The sequence below is a fragment of the Macaca thibetana genome, chromosome 5 (assembly GCF_024542745.1).
Source record: "Macaca thibetana thibetana isolate TM-01 chromosome 5, ASM2454274v1, whole genome shotgun sequence".
Classification (NCBI taxonomy): domain Eukaryota; kingdom Metazoa; phylum Chordata; class Mammalia; order Primates; family Cercopithecidae; genus Macaca; species Macaca thibetana.
This window is the reverse complement of record NC_065582.1, coordinates 84,481,088-84,497,030: the sequence shown is the minus strand read 5'-3', so window position 1 is coordinate 84,497,030 and position 15,943 is coordinate 84,481,088. Positions and strand designations below refer to the sequence as shown.

At 33.0% G+C, this 15,943-nt stretch overlaps 1 pseudogene across 1 annotated transcript in view; it reads left to right on the top strand.

Moving 5' to 3' along the window:
- The window catches only part of LOC126955192 (calponin-2-like), a 760,934-nt pseudogene extending 749,111 nt beyond the window's left edge, over window positions 1-11,823 (top strand). The window contains exon 2 of the transcript XR_007725830.1: window positions 11,813-11,823. The product of XR_007725830.1 is annotated as a calponin-2-like (transcript). The remainder of the gene's footprint in view (window positions 1-11,812) is intronic.
- The last annotated feature ends 4,120 nt before the right edge of the window (window positions 11,824-15,943 follow it).

Sequence of the window (15,943 nt, the reverse complement as noted above, 5' to 3'; positions counted from 1 at the left end):
ATTATTGAATGGAGATGAATGAGATAAAGAACTTTTTTCTTTTTTCTTTTTTCTTTTTTTCTTTTTTGAGACAGAGTCTCGCTCTGTCTGCAACACTGGAGTGCAGTGACACGATCTCGGCTCACTGCAACCTCCACCTCCCAGGTTCAAGTGATTCTCCTGCCTCAGCCTCCCGAGCAGCTGGGACTACAGACACATGCCACCACGCCCGGCTAATTTTTGTGTTTTTAGTAGAGACAGGGTTTCACCATGTTGATCAGGCTGGTCTCAAACTCCTGACCTCATGATCTGCCCGCTTCAGCCTCCCAAAGTGCTAGGATTACAGGTGTGAGCCACAGCACCTGGCCAGAATGTTTTTTAGAAACATTTTTGGAAACAATATATTACCTTATACAAACAACATAAAACAATGCTGCTGACCATGAATTATATTATTAATACAAAAGATTGAAAAACAATTACTTTATGATGAAGTGATTTTTAAAATATCACATTTCAAGCATATGGGACTTGAAGTTCAGGTTAAATGTTTGCAGAAAGAAGGCACAAGATCTTATGAAAACTGGTGTTGTTTGGTTGTTAAAAGGAGCAGACTCTGACAGGAAATTTAGCCTGCAGAATAATCGCTAAAGAATGTCCTTGGGGTTGACAATGATGGAAGGAATGGGAGGGGAGTAGGACTGGGCAGAGGGAGGAATCAAGCTAAGAGGCAGGCTCAATGGCAGCTTTTGCTCACTCCATGGTGCTTCACAAATGTCCTGAGTTGGGTATAAAGGTGGACAAACCTTCAAAGTCATCCATTAATCAGTCATTGGATATAGGCTTTCCAAGGAAAGGATTTGGCCTTGGGCAAATAGTTTCCCACAGATGAAGCAATCCCTAAAGTGGCTGACAGCTGTAGGCTCTCTGCTGGCAGCACTTTCAGAAACTGGATAAGGGAGTTTAGGGTTGCAATACCATAGTTCCTACTACAGTGGTCCTTTTCTCTCAGTTCCACACATGTACCATTGCTCTGGCACCACAATACTTTTGCACATGTTTCAGTTTTGTTCTATTTGACATCTGAGGTGTAAAGATAATAAGGGATTAATACTGTATGACAAAGAACAGCATACTTTGCAGCACACATATAAAAGAAAATATTTAATTCAATTGTCTACAGTTTTAATAAAACTAGTAAATAAAATGAAGTATGCAAAGCAACCATATAATGAAATTATCTTAGAGACTTACGGAAAAGATAGATTATTTTTGTTTTTGTTTTTTTGATTTTTGTTTTTCTATACTAGTCAAGTAAAGGAACATAGATAGGAAATGAACATTATATCTTTGGCTGTTTCTGTATCTCCACGCTTCCCCTTCCCTCACAATTTCTGAATAAGAACTTGTAAAACAGTAAGTATTTATCAATGCAGATTGAGTAAATAAGAAAAAACTGTAAGACTAAAAAGGAGAAAGTTTAATAATTAATGAGTAAAGGTATGTAATGGGAAGGAAAAAATCAAGAGAAAGAGAGCAATATTTTGCTGATCTCAATATTGACCATCCAAACAACAAAGACTACGCACTATTCTGGGTCAAAAGATGTGTATTTCTGAAGGTGATTGCAAAAAGTTGATGTTGAAATGCAGGAATCAAAATAAATAAACACTGGACCCAGAAAATGTTACTGTTGGAAATAATTCATGCTATACCTGTTGAAGGAGTCTCCAAGAACGACTATTTGTTATCCTTAAGATTTTGCAAGTTTTTCAGCAAAACAACTTTTATGTTTTAATTTAGAGGGTTTTCTTTACTGTGCATTGGATGCAGATGTGATTTCAAGATCCCTTAAAATATTTGAGCACCAATATTTTCCATGAAAGCTCTATGAATTGGGGATTTGTCTGTTAAAATTAAAAGCCCACTCTAACAGAACATCTATTCTACTGGGGATAATCAGACAATAAATAAGATAAATCAGTAAAAAATAATAACTGCAATGAAGAAAACTAAAACAGAAGGGAAACTGGGAAGGTGGGGCAGAATATTCAATAGGTTTCACAGAACATCTGTGAGAATGTGACATTTGAATAAAGACCTAATGCAGATGAGGGAGAAAGTCATGTAGATACTTGGGGAAAAAGGAAATGGCAAGTGTCTGCTGGATCCAAAGTACATTAGGGAAACCAGTACAAATAAAATGCCAGAGCACCTGGAAATGCAGTAGATAAGATCAGAGAGGTAAAGGATGGCTAGAGAGTATACTGTATTATAAGGCTGTCAGAAAAATGTAAGCAATTTGGCTTTTATACTAAGTGAAATGAATAGGTTTTGAAAAAAATAAACCCAGAGTAATAAAAGAAATACTGAAATCATGAAATAGGAACAGAAGGTTATTTAAAAAGTAAAATTCAGAAACAAGAAAATAATTACTGAAAATTTAAAACATGAATGAAACAATAAAAACTACATGAAAAAGGAAACCATCAACAGAGTAAAGAGACAACTTACAGAATGGAAGAAGATATTTACACCTGATAAGGGGTTAATATTCAAAATATATTTAAAAAAAACCTCAATAGCAAAAACATAAGTAATTTGATTTAAAAATGGGCAAAGAACCAGCATAGACATTTCTCAAAGGAAGAAATACAAAAGACTAACAGGTATATGAAAAAATGCTCAACATCGCTGATCATCAGGCAATTGCAATTAAAACCATAATACCTGTTATAATGGCTCTTATCAAAAGACGAAGTGTTGGCAAGAATGTAGAGAAAAGGGAAGCTTTGTATACTGTTGGTAGGAATGTAAATTAATACAGCCATTTTGGTGAACAGTACAGGGGTTCCTAAAAAAACAAACAAAAATAGAATTACCATATGATCTAGCAATCCTACTTGTGGGTATGTACCCCAAAGATTTGAAATCAGTATGTTGAAGAGATGTCTGAACTGTCACATTAATTGCAATACTATTTACGATAGCCAAGATATGGAATTAACCTAAGTATACAAGAAACATACATAGTAAAATACTATTCGGTTATTAAAGAAAAAAGAACAAAATCCTTTCATTTGTGAAAACATGAACAATATGAGTCCAAAAGTTGAACTCATAGAGGCAGAAAGTAAAATGTGGTCACCAGGGGCTTGGGGAAGCAGGGGAATGAGGATGCATGGATCAAGGGATACAAGATTTCAGGTAGGAAAGAAAAACTTCAAGAGATCTTTTGTACATCTTTTGATGACTGTAGTTAAAAACAATGTATTGCATATACAAAAACTGTTGAGAGATTTTAATTACATATGCTGATTAGCTGGATTTAGCCATTCTACCATGTATACTTATTTCAAAACAACTTGTTGCATACCATAAATATATATGATTTTGTCATTAAAAAGTAATAATTATACAAATAAATGCAATTTTAAAAGTAGAACTTAAATCTGATCAATTTGAAGACATCTCCCTGAATGTAGAACTACAAAGCAAAGAGATATAATATTGGAAAGAAAAGATAAACAAACATCATTCTAGAGTCTATTACCTATGTGAAACAAACCAGTTAATAAAAAAGCACAAGAATTGAAGGACATGTGTCTTCAAATCGAAATGACCTACAGATTGCCCAGCGTAAGAAATAAAAATATATACACACTCACGTGTGTGTATATATGTGTTTATATATATATATATATGTCTACACATACACACATAAATATATCCATATATATGGAACCAACGGACAAAATGAAAACTAGTTAGGTGATACACAAAGGATCAGGCAATGGAATAGCATTAGGTGTCTTAGCAGCATATCTTGGAGCTAGAAAACAATGGAACATGTGTATTAGTGAGCACAAACTGATTTCTGTAACATGCAATTTTCAAATCCCAGTGGCTCAACAAATGAGTTTTAATTATTGCGCATGACTCAGACCTATCTGTGATAGTACTTGAGGAGCCTAGGTCTTCTCATATAGTACTTCTGCTGTCACCTATGGCCTTAGAGTTCACTAATCACAATTAGGCTGCAATTTAACGAAAGAGGGCAATTTCTGTGGAGGTTTTAAGGACCAGAGCTGGAAATTGCATACATCACTAGCGCTCAGGCAGGTGTTCCCTACTAGTAAGGAAGGTCAATAGAAAAATGAAGCAGTATATGTTTTGCCATACAACAAAGTGTATATCTTTGCCATATAATATCTTCACAACTCTAGGGAAATACGATTTCCAACCTGGGAACTAGGAACTGTAAATCAAGTCTGAAGGTAACGAGTTCAGCTATGCCAAATCTCAAACTTACCCTCCTTGTGAATTTCTCAGTAAACTTATGAAAATAATCTAGCAATGAGAAAACTCATCAAGATATAAAAATCAGAGTATTCAAGAAAGAAGAATGCAATAAGCCCTAGACTCATAAGGAAGGGAGATCTCAAGAAGACAGTGGTATGTGAGGTTTAGCGAGCAACTAGTAAATACAGGAGGACAGGCAGTTTAGGGAGGGATATATCTGAATAAGAAAATGAAATTGAAGATTGGTAAAAAGTATTTAAACTTATTGATGGAAGGTATTTTATTCCTATGGGCAAAATGTTTGGGTCTATATTAGTAATATTTTCATGAAAAACTAAGCAAACCAAACAGAGGATCAATATTAACTGTATGAGAAACAAAGACATGTAAAAAAGATGTGCAATTATGGTAAAAAAAATATGGCCTAGTTATGAATAAAAATTATGCACTCATAAAAGTTAAATGCTCAGCATTGGTATAAGCACATACATTGGTATAAAAACAGTGTGAGGGATGGAGAAGGGAATATGTATGCATGAGAAGGTGTTCAATAGAGCTTCATTCTCAAAATCTACAAACAAATCTAAGTAAAAACATATTATTTAAATACAGAGATAAATATCAGAAGAAACACTTAAAAGTGCTGAACTTTGTGACATCTGAGGAGTAGGATGTGGGTTTGTTGAGTAGGGAAGAGACCACTGGATTTTCTTAGGTGCTTTATAAAACTGTAGTTGTAGGGAGAGACATGCATCCCTTATTGCCAAGTATATGCCATCCCTGCTTTAGAGTTATATGATTTAGGATAAACACCCAAAAGAATTAATATTACAAGTAAAGTGGGGAAAAATACTTGGAAGAAAATTATTTTACTTCAGGAGATTTTATTTAAAACCGAATGAGTTAAAGTCAATACACAACTCATAAAAGCAAGGAGTGAGAAGTACTTACTTCCTTTAACAGATTACTACACTTTATTACTGGGATTACTAAACAGAGCTCAAAACCATATACAGGTTACACATACATATACCTAGAAAAATTGCAAGTAGAAACATTCACAGATGAATTATGAGGCATCAGGAGAAATGCAGCAAAGTTCAAGGAACTAGTGAAAGAGCTATGCATAGGAAAGTCAATGTAACAAGAAGGAGAACAAAGATAGTCATAATGAAGTGTTCTTAGTAGATATGGTAAAATATTTTAAAAACTTGAAAGTGAAAGTGATTTAAGGAGAGAAAGAGGAGCAAAGTAGAGCTAGAATGTCATTCCTAAAAGGCAGCAGTCACTCAGGAGAGGATTTGGTCTATTGTGAGTCTAAGTGTGACTTGTGTGTGTCAAGTTTAAAATATTTTCTTCTCTTGACGTTATATCTCAATGCAAATTTCACTAATGTTCTGTTAAAAAAAAAAAAAAACTGTGATTATCAGCCAGACTGATTTTTTTTCCAATTTATCACTACAATAGTCCTCCCTTATCCTCTAGAGATACTTTTTAAGACCCCTAGTGGATGCCTGAAATGGTGGATAGTGCTGAGCCCTATATATACTATGTTTTTGCTTATACATGCATACTTATAATAAAATGTATACATTAGGCACAGTACAAGATTGACAAAAGTAATAATAAAATAGAATTATAACAATATGCCAGCATCACTGCTTTTGTGTTTTGGAGCCACTGTTAAGTAAAATAAGAGTTATTGAAAACAGGTACTGCAATACCTCAACAGTTGAACTGATAACTGAGATGGCTACCAAATGACTGACTGGCTGGTAGCTTATACAAAGTGAATATGCTGAACGAAGGGATGATTCACATCCCGGGAGGAACAGAGCGGGATGATGTGACTATTTCACCATATTACTGAGAACGTGACTCTGTTCCTCAATTCCAAGAACTCACACCTATGTGCTTGGCCTGTGACTTTAGTTCCACCTACACTTTATTTCAATTCTCTTATCTCAATTCAGGCCTAGAAAACAAAGTGCATGAAGAGCCTGTGCTTTCAAAGATACTAGTTCATTCTTGACATCAATGTTTCAACTTGTATTAGTCCATTTTCACACTGCTATAAAGAACTCCTTGAGACTGGGTAATTTATAAAAGAAAGTGGTTTAATTGACTCACAGTTCAGCATGGCTGTGGAAACCTCAGGAAACTTACATTCATGGCAGAAGGTAAAGAGGAAACCAGGCACCTTCTTCACAAAAACGGCAGGAAGGAGAAGTGCTGGGTAAAGGAGGGAAGAACCCCTTATAAAAGCATCAGATCTCGTGAGAACTCTCTCACTACCACAAGAACAGCATGGAGAAAACCACCCCCATCATTCAATTACTTCCACCCGGTCTCTCCTTTGGCAGGTGGGGATAATGGGGATTGTAATTCAAGATGAGATTTGGATGGAGACACAAAGCCTAAGGATGTCAAGTTGGTTTCTCATTCCATGGCACAGACTTTGGCCAAGGTTCTGACCCCTCTAACCCAATCTTTTCATCCATGGGTTCTGAGATAATAACCAAGCCCTTCTTGTCTAAGTTCTGGTCCTTATTAGCCAATATTTCTTTGTCTGCCTCTGTCGCCCATTGGTAATAATATATGTTTATAGAATACAGTACATTTTTCACAGCTACTGTAAGAACATAATCACAGTGATTATGTCAAAAGATAACAATTCTTAGGAAAAAAATAGATGCGAAACATTAATTTTTACAATCAATAAAAATATCAAGGTTAGAGTGAATAAGAAATAAAGAAAACATGATGTGAATGAAAAAGACGGCTATTATATTTTATGTAATATGTGTGAAGAATGATTTATAAACTAAACTTGCAAAATAAAACTAGTGTGCTTATTAATGAACATTCTTATTAGGATGCTCAATAAATGTTTGTTGATGATGATTTAAAACAGAAAATTTTAGGAGATTGCTTAGAACCAGACAATTCCATTAAGCAACTTTAATCCTTTGTCTTTTATAAGTTAATTCTGTTTACTTGCTACCAACTTGATGTGGAATATCTTTGTGTAGAGAGTATTTTATTGCTTTATGGAACAGTAAGCCCAAACAATTGAAAGGCAGCAATTGAAATCATTGTGGAGAATATTCAATCTTGTAGCAGGGATTGTCAATGCTGCTCAAAAAAGAGATGATGTTTCAGGGTAAAACCTTACCAAAGGTCAAAATGTGGGGGAATAGAGGACAGACACAAAATCACGTCATAAGAGATTGTTGCTCAAGGGTGAGAGGTTTGGTGAATCAATGTATAAAAAATATTGAAAATCTATAGTTTCAAATGGCAGAGTGTAAGGAAAGGATTTAAAATTAGTAACAGAGGATGAAGAATGAGCTGTGAGCAATAAGGTAGTAATCAATTAAGACTCTTTAGAATAGCCACACTGATTATTTTAAAACCAGGGTTAACACTACAGTGAGGAAAATGCCAGAAAAAGTAAAATATACCATCAAGACAACAAATTAACTTTGAAATAACTAGGGAGAAAACCATGCTACATTTACAATTACTCTTTAACTCTGGCTTTGAAATGAAATGTTCAAAAGAAAGAATAGCAGATAACTGATCAAAATATAGATGAGTTGAGACTGCTAATGTAGAAGCAGAATGAAACGAGTATTTTAAAGAATAGTTTTATGTTTTTATATACTGCATTAAATAATATGATAATAAAATATGTAATCAGATACAATGAGTTAAATTATGTAAAGTGCTTTAGAAAGGAAAGTACACAATGCAAATGCAAAGCACTCTATTATCACTTCGAAGTCTTGTATTTCAAGACTCAGGTGTACACATAAAAAACCAATGCTTGCTTTTAGTAGCTTTATCTTTCTCTTTTTTTTTGTAGAGGGGGATGGTATTTAAGAGAATTAAACTGAGGGGTATAATTACAGTCCATATCTGAGTATATATTCTTGAGAAACAGTCCAAATTGGCTAAACAGAGGCAAGAACAACTTAGAAGAGAGTAAAAACCTAAAAAAGAAAAAAAAATCAGTGAACGAAAGTATGTTAGAAAGATTTGCAATATTTGATACCCACTATAGAGTTAAAATCTAAATGTATTGATTATTATAGATTATAGAATTTCCTAGAAATCTGTGGAAATAAATTTTTCAATAATTTATAATCATATACACTAATTCCATTATACAGTACCTGGATTATATACCTGGATCTCAGGTTGGACTAGAGAAAACTGTATATCATATAACAATAGGAACACATATTACTGTTCAATTATGATTGAAATTTTATATCCAAAGACCATCTTAAGTTTAGTTATTAATTCCTGTAGATTCTTTGAGATTTTCTACAGGCACAGAGTATACTTGTACGCATAACTGCAAGAGGTCTAATGTGGCTTCCTCTAAAGCCAGTGATTCCACCAGATTATGGCCCCATGCTCATGAGTTTAATCTTAGTTACCTCCCAAAGGCCCCACCATCTCCAAATACAATCACAAGGGGGTAAAGGCTTTAACATATGAATTTGAAGGGACACAATTCAGTCTGCAGCATGAGCTGAAGGAGAGAGAGAGAGAGATGATACATTCACAGATTGGTGAACCTTACAAAGTGGACAAACTAGTAAAAACTGCTTGGTCAAGAAATAAAATATTACCAAAATCCCAGAAGCTCCAATATGCCTTTTTCAGTCACAGCTAGACTGTCTATCCAAAGACAATCATTACCCCAGTATCTAACACTGTTAGTTTTGCTTGTTTTAAAAATTTGTATAATGAAATTATATAATACATATTATTTTGTGTCTAGCTTTTCTTCACTCATAGTAATAGCCTGATATTCATTCATGTTGCTGGTGTAACAATATTTAATTTATTTTCATAGCTGTATAGTAGTCCATTGTGTGAAATTGCACATTTATTTACCTATTTTATTTTTGGTGGTCAATCATTTTCCAACTTTTTTTAAACTTTCATTTTAAGTTCAGGGTTACAAATGCAGATTTGTTAAATAGGTAAACTTGAGTCATGGGTGTTGGTTGTATAGATTATTTCATCACCCAGATATTAAGTCTAGGACCTGTTAGTCTTTTTTCTTGATACTCTCCCTCCTCCCAACCTCCACCGTTCGAAAGGCCCCAGTGTATGTTATTCCCCTCTATGTGTCCACGTGTTCTCATCATTTATTTCCCACTTATAAAAGAGAGCATGCAATATTTGGTTTACTATTGCACACAATGTAACTTATGAACATTCTTGTATATATGTTTTGGGGAACAGACATATGCAGTTCTGACAAGTGTATGCATATCAGTAGAATTACCTAGAATATGCATTTTCACATTTGTAGATACCACTGCAGTTTTTCAAAATAATGCTAAATATTTAAACCCTGTCAGCAGTGTATGAGTTCCAATTATGCTACCTCTTTGTCAATATATGGTATTGTTAGTATAATTTTCGCCATTCTAGTATGTGTGGTGGTGTATCTCATTGTGATTTTAGCTTGCATTTCCCTGAAAACTGATGAAGTTAAGTACTTTTTAATGTATTTATTGCCAGCTTTCATATTTGGTTAGCTCTTTTTCATCTTTAATGGTTTTTAGAAGCTTTTTTTTTTTTTTTTTTGAGACAGTTTTGCTCTTGTTGCCCAGGTTGGAGTGCAATGGCGCGATCTCCGCTCACTGCAACCTCCTGGGTTTAAGTGATTCTCCAGCCTCAGCCTCCTGAGTAGCTGGGATTACAGGCATGTGCCACCATGCCCAGCTAATTTTGTATGTTTACTAGAGATGGGGTTTCACTATGTTGATCAGGCTGGTCTCGAACTCCTGACCTCAGGTGATCCGCCTGCCTCAGCCTCCCAAAGTGTTAGGATTACAGGCATGAGCCCCCACGCCCGGCAGAAGTGCTTTATATATTCTGCGTACATGTACTTTATCAGTTATATATGTTAAATATTCTCCTGCCCTGTGACTTATTTTTCACTCTGTATATTAAAATAGCATATTTTAATAAACATGATATCTTAATTTTATTACACATAAATTATCAATATTTTCCTTTATGATTCGGAAAAACTGTTTTCTGTTTAATAAATATTTACATATACCAGGGTCAAAACTCTTCTATATGTCATTTTCTAAAAACTTTATGCTTCATCTTTTATACATTATTCTGTAATCCACATGGAATTGATTTTCCTCCTGATGTGAGGAAGAGTTAACATTTATTGTTTTCCCAAAAAGATGTCTCAGTGACCCAACATCATTTATTGAATAGACAGTTGCTTTCCTATCACTTGAAGGCATCACCTTGTTATCAGTCCAGTGTCTTTATACTTGTCGGTCTATTTCTAGACACCCTATTCTATGACAGTGGCCATTTATCTATGCTTCCATTAAGGGTCCCCTCATTTTTTAAACTACGGTGGCTTTACACCAATTCCTAATATCTCATAGTGTAAATCTTAAAATTTTGTTCTACTTCAAGCATGTCTAATGTGTCTTGATTCTCCTCTGGCTGTTTGAACTTCTGTATACATTTTGGAATCTTATCAGTCTCTGTAAAACAAAACTTTTGGAATTTTTATTGGGATTACATTGACTCTCTGGATCAATTTGGGGAAAACTGACATTTTCTTTCATGGGCATAATATGCCCTTCTTTATATTTAGGCTTTCTTTAATCTCTCAAAAATACTTTGTAGTTTTTTGTGTGGAGAGTTTGTATAAATTTTGTGAGATTTATTCTTATTCAATGACATTTGGTGCTCTTGCAATTAATAATAATTTTCTCGATTTTACTTTATAACTGTTCATTGTTGGTATATAGACATAAAATTAATTTTATTTACTAATTTTATATTTAAAGACCATGTTAAATTTAGATATTAATTCTAATTGATTCTTTGGAATTTTCTACATGCTTTCAACATTATCTTAAGAAGACATTTTTATTTCTTCATTTTGAATTCCTATACCATTCTTTTTCGTGATATGTTGCACTGACTACATCTCAAGTACATATTTGAATTGAAGTGATGATGGTGGATATATTTATCTCATTCTTGATTTAGATGGAAAGCTTACTGTAATTTTTTGTATGCTCCTAAAGAAAATTTCTACTTCTAGTTTACTAATAGTTTCATGGTAGCTGTCTTTCTCTGCATCTTTTGAGATAAACACATGATATTTCTCTTTTGCTCTGTTAGTCTGATGCACTACGTTGATGGGTTAACAATTGTCCAACTTTGCATTCACATAAACAAAAATCCTAGTTGGTTTTTTTAAGAACTTTTTTTAAAAAAACTCTTTTTAAGAATTTTGTTTAAAGAGATTGGTATATACATTTTTCCCCATTCTTATAAAAGATTGTTGACTTTATAAAATAAATTGGGGATTGCTCCTTCTTTGCTTTTCTTTGGAATATTTCATATAGGATCACATTACTTTTTCTGAATGATTTGTAGAATTCATTGTTGAATGGAACATATTCTATAGCTTTAATAGGAAGAAGGTTCTCATTTAGAGATCTGACAAATTTAACAGATATAGGGCCATCGCTTTTCTTTTGTAGATCTTGTGTCAGTTTTAATATATTGTGAAGACCTTTTATTACTGGAAAATATGTGAATTTCATATAAATTTTTCATTTTTTGAGTAAGTTGTTTTCAACATATTCTTATTATTATTACAAATCTTTAGTTAGAATCTTAGTTTTAATATCTATATAGGCTTAGTGGTGTGTTCTTTATCATTCATGATAGGCTAGTTTGTTCCCTTTCCCCTCCTCCTTTCTGGTCAGGCTAAACAGGTTTATCAGTTTTATTGATATTTCATAGAACCAATTTAGACTTTCCTCATCTCTGTGTTGTTTTCCTTATTAATTTTTAGTGTTATCTTTATTTCCTCCTACTAACTTCTTGAGATGAATAATTTTAGTAGCCTCTTGGTAATATAAGTAGTGTTTTTAAAATATGATCATTTTATAATTATAAAATGTGCCATATGCTTTTACCAAGTATGCTCTTTATTTGCATCTCACTAGTTTTGATATGCCATTTTTTATATTCAATCAGCTCAAACTATTTTCTAATTTACATTTTAACTTCATTGGCCCATGGGTTATGTACAAGTTTGTTGCTTAATTTCAAAATATTTGTACATTTTATTATTGATTTTAATGTTAATTCTACTATGGATAGGGCACATTATGTATGATTTCCTATTTTGATTATTTTTGAGACTTGCTTTATTGCACAATGTATATTACATTTTGATAAACACCCCATAAGCCCTTGAAAACAATATATATTTTGTATATTATGTGGTTGAGTGAGTTTGACAGAAAGATAGCTCGAAGGATGGATGAATGGGTGGACAAACAGATAGCAGACATCAATTAAGTAGTTTTTAATTGTGTGGTTCAAACATTCACATCCTTATTTATGGATAGACAGGTTTGTTCTGTCAGTTAATGAAAGAAGTGTTAAAATACTTATTTATAAATATCCCCTTTTCCTTCTACCAGTTTTAGCTTTATGTACATGGAGCTATGCTAGTAGGTGCATAAAAATGTATAACTATTATTTCCTCTTCCAGTTTTTCTTCTTAATAATTATGAAATATCCCTTTTTATATTAACTGATGCTTTTTTATTTTAAAATAAATTCCACTAGTTTTCTTCTGGTGTTTATGTGATATGCTTTTTTAAATATTTTTTCTTTCAAAATTTCTATGTACTTATATTCATATAGTATATAACACACATATTTACATTTGTATATCTTGTATTTGTTTACTTATTTATAGTAATTTAAGTGGTATAGAAAATTTCCCTTTCTTTTATTTTGATAATCTGGGTTTTTAGAGCAAGGATTGGGATTTTTTTAAATAAAAGGCCAGATTATCTTTTATTTTGTGGGTCACATCTATTATGTGTCACAGCCACTCAACTCTGCCATTGTAGTTCAAAAGCAGCCACAGACAGAAATAAATGAGTGTGACTGTGTTTCAATAAAACTTTATCCATATTTTTAAAAAACAGATTAAAGCTATAGTTTCCCAAACCTTTCAAAAGTATTAATCTATACTAATTGCATTAGTTTTTATTTTGAGGTTTAAATCTGCCATCTTCTTATTTGTTTTTGTTGATTCTGCTTATTATATATTTCTTTTTCTCTTTTCTTTTTTGATTAAGCATTTTTTATCATCTAGTTTTAGCACTATACATTCTTTTTGAAATCTTTAAATTATTTTTTAAAAATTATACATCTTCATGATGTTCTAGGATTTTAAGTAAATTAGTTCTCTGTTACTTTCTGGAGGATCTTAGAATGCTCTTTATTCACTTCCTGCCTCTTCCTGCCTCCTACCTTGTAAACAAATGCACCCAGGGACCCAACCTCTAAAATATAGCAATTTGGAAGTAGACTATTAAAAAGCTCTACAAATTATTGTGATGCACGTTCTTACTCAAGAAATACTGCTTTAGCCATTGAAGGATGATATTACTTTTATGTGTTTTTTCTTCATAGGTCATTATTATTTTTATGTCTTCATAATTCATATTTAATCAACTATTATTTTATCCCTTATCTTTTCTCTACATTACTTTATAAAGTTCCATGCTTTCATACAGGAAAAATTTTAGTTGGCTTACATAACTTCCTTTAGTTTTGGTGCAAGTAACTGGAAGGGTGAGGGAAGAAGTGGCATAGGATATTGATAAATTTTATTTTTATTTTAATTGAAAAATGAAACTCAAAAAAATGAAAATCATGGAACCTTCCATTTTCTTTTTTATCTATACCTCTAACATTCTGGTTAATGATGGCTTCAATTTTTTTTTTTAAATTTTGCTCAAATTTTATACTTTTTTGTGGTAAAGTTGATCTGCATCAAGCAAATATGGCATAACCCAAGTAATTTTTTTTTGTTTTTGTTTTTCCTTTGTATTTCCATATCATCTATTTTTGCCCATTAAATGCTGATGGAGAAAAGGAGATTGACAACAGTATATTCTCTCGTATATTCTAAAAACACTAAAATTAGTGGAAGTAACATGCATTGTAGGTTATTTTTTTGCTGATTTTTTGATAGTAGGATCCTGGCTTCCTATTTATGTTCAGGTCTTGTAGTTTTTATGTAAGCTCTCCTGATTTTCTCCCATTATACTCTTTTAAATTGATATGCTTTAAAGTTTTCTACCAGAGTCACACTCATCCAAACACATAGGCACTTTGACTATATATAGTCTTAATGGGTTATTAGATTGCTTATTTGGCCACTTAGTCATAATTTCAAATGCCTGTAACTCCATTTTGCAAAGCAGATCAAATTGTTTCAACCATGATTTATCAGCGTAAGTTCATATATTCTGCTAGGAAGTCTTTAAATTACAAAACATTAAGAAATAAGTCTTTTCTTCATCTCATGTTTTCTATAAATTATCTTGATTTTTAAAAATTTAATATAAACATTTTATAACTAAGATTCTTGTTTTCTAGCCATGCTGTTTTTATTTTACTTGATAATTGCAAAATATGTCATATAAATTTCTTTTGTGTAAAATAAAAATAGTAATTTTTTTCATAATTTTTCTTTCATTAAATACAGGTTTAGAGTCATTTATTCTCAATTTCATCTAATAAAATACAATAAAAATAGGACATTACACTAATCTTTCATATGAATATTCCAAAGTCCTTTACCATGCTTCTATAGGAAATATATAGAAGCACAGGTAAAGTGATTTAACTTTCTTAGGACTGTGTAGGCCAAGCAACATAATACAGTTTAATTTGCATATCAGTCAGCTCATTCATTAATCAATGTGCACTGTGTCCCATGTTGGTTAAGACAGTGGCTCTTAACCAGAAGAAAGCACCAAATTTTCTTGGGATGGCTTTTAAACCAGTACACCCAGGGACTTAAACGCTAAGATACCTTGTAAACAAATGCACCCAGGGACCCAACCTCTAAAATATAGCAATTTGGAAGTAGACTATTAAAAAGCTCTACAAATTATTGTGATGCACGTTCTTACTCAAGAAATACTGCTTTAGCCATTGAAGGATAAAAAGGAAACAGACTTTGACCCAACAAAATTGAAAAAAACAAATATTTTAAAAATATATAAAATAATATGTAATAAAATGTGAAATTTTCTGGTTCTATGTGGGATAGAAATACTTCATTAGAAAGATTAGACTTAATCTGTACTTTTAAAAATAGGTTGGAGTCAGGCGTGGTGGCTCACACCTGTAATCCCAGCACTTTGGGAGGCTGAAATGGGCGGATCATTTGAGGTCTGGAGTTGGAGACCAGCCTGAATAACATGATGAAACCCCGTTTCTACTAAAAAAAAAAAAAAAAAAAAAAAAAAAAATGCCCGGCGTGGTGGCACATGCCTATAGTCCCAGCTACACCAGAGGCTGAGACAGGAGAATCGCTTGAACCCCGGAGGCGGAGGGTTGCAGCGAGCCAAGATCACACCACTGCACTCCAACTTGGGCGACAGAGTGAGACTCTGTCTCAGGAAAAAAAAAAAGGAGTATGCTGGCTTTTCAGAGCTGGCAGATATATGTGGAAAGAGAAAAACTATATAATACGAGCAAGAGCACAGAGGCAAACATAATTATTGTGTGGGAATCAGCAAAGAACAAACTGGTCACCTGA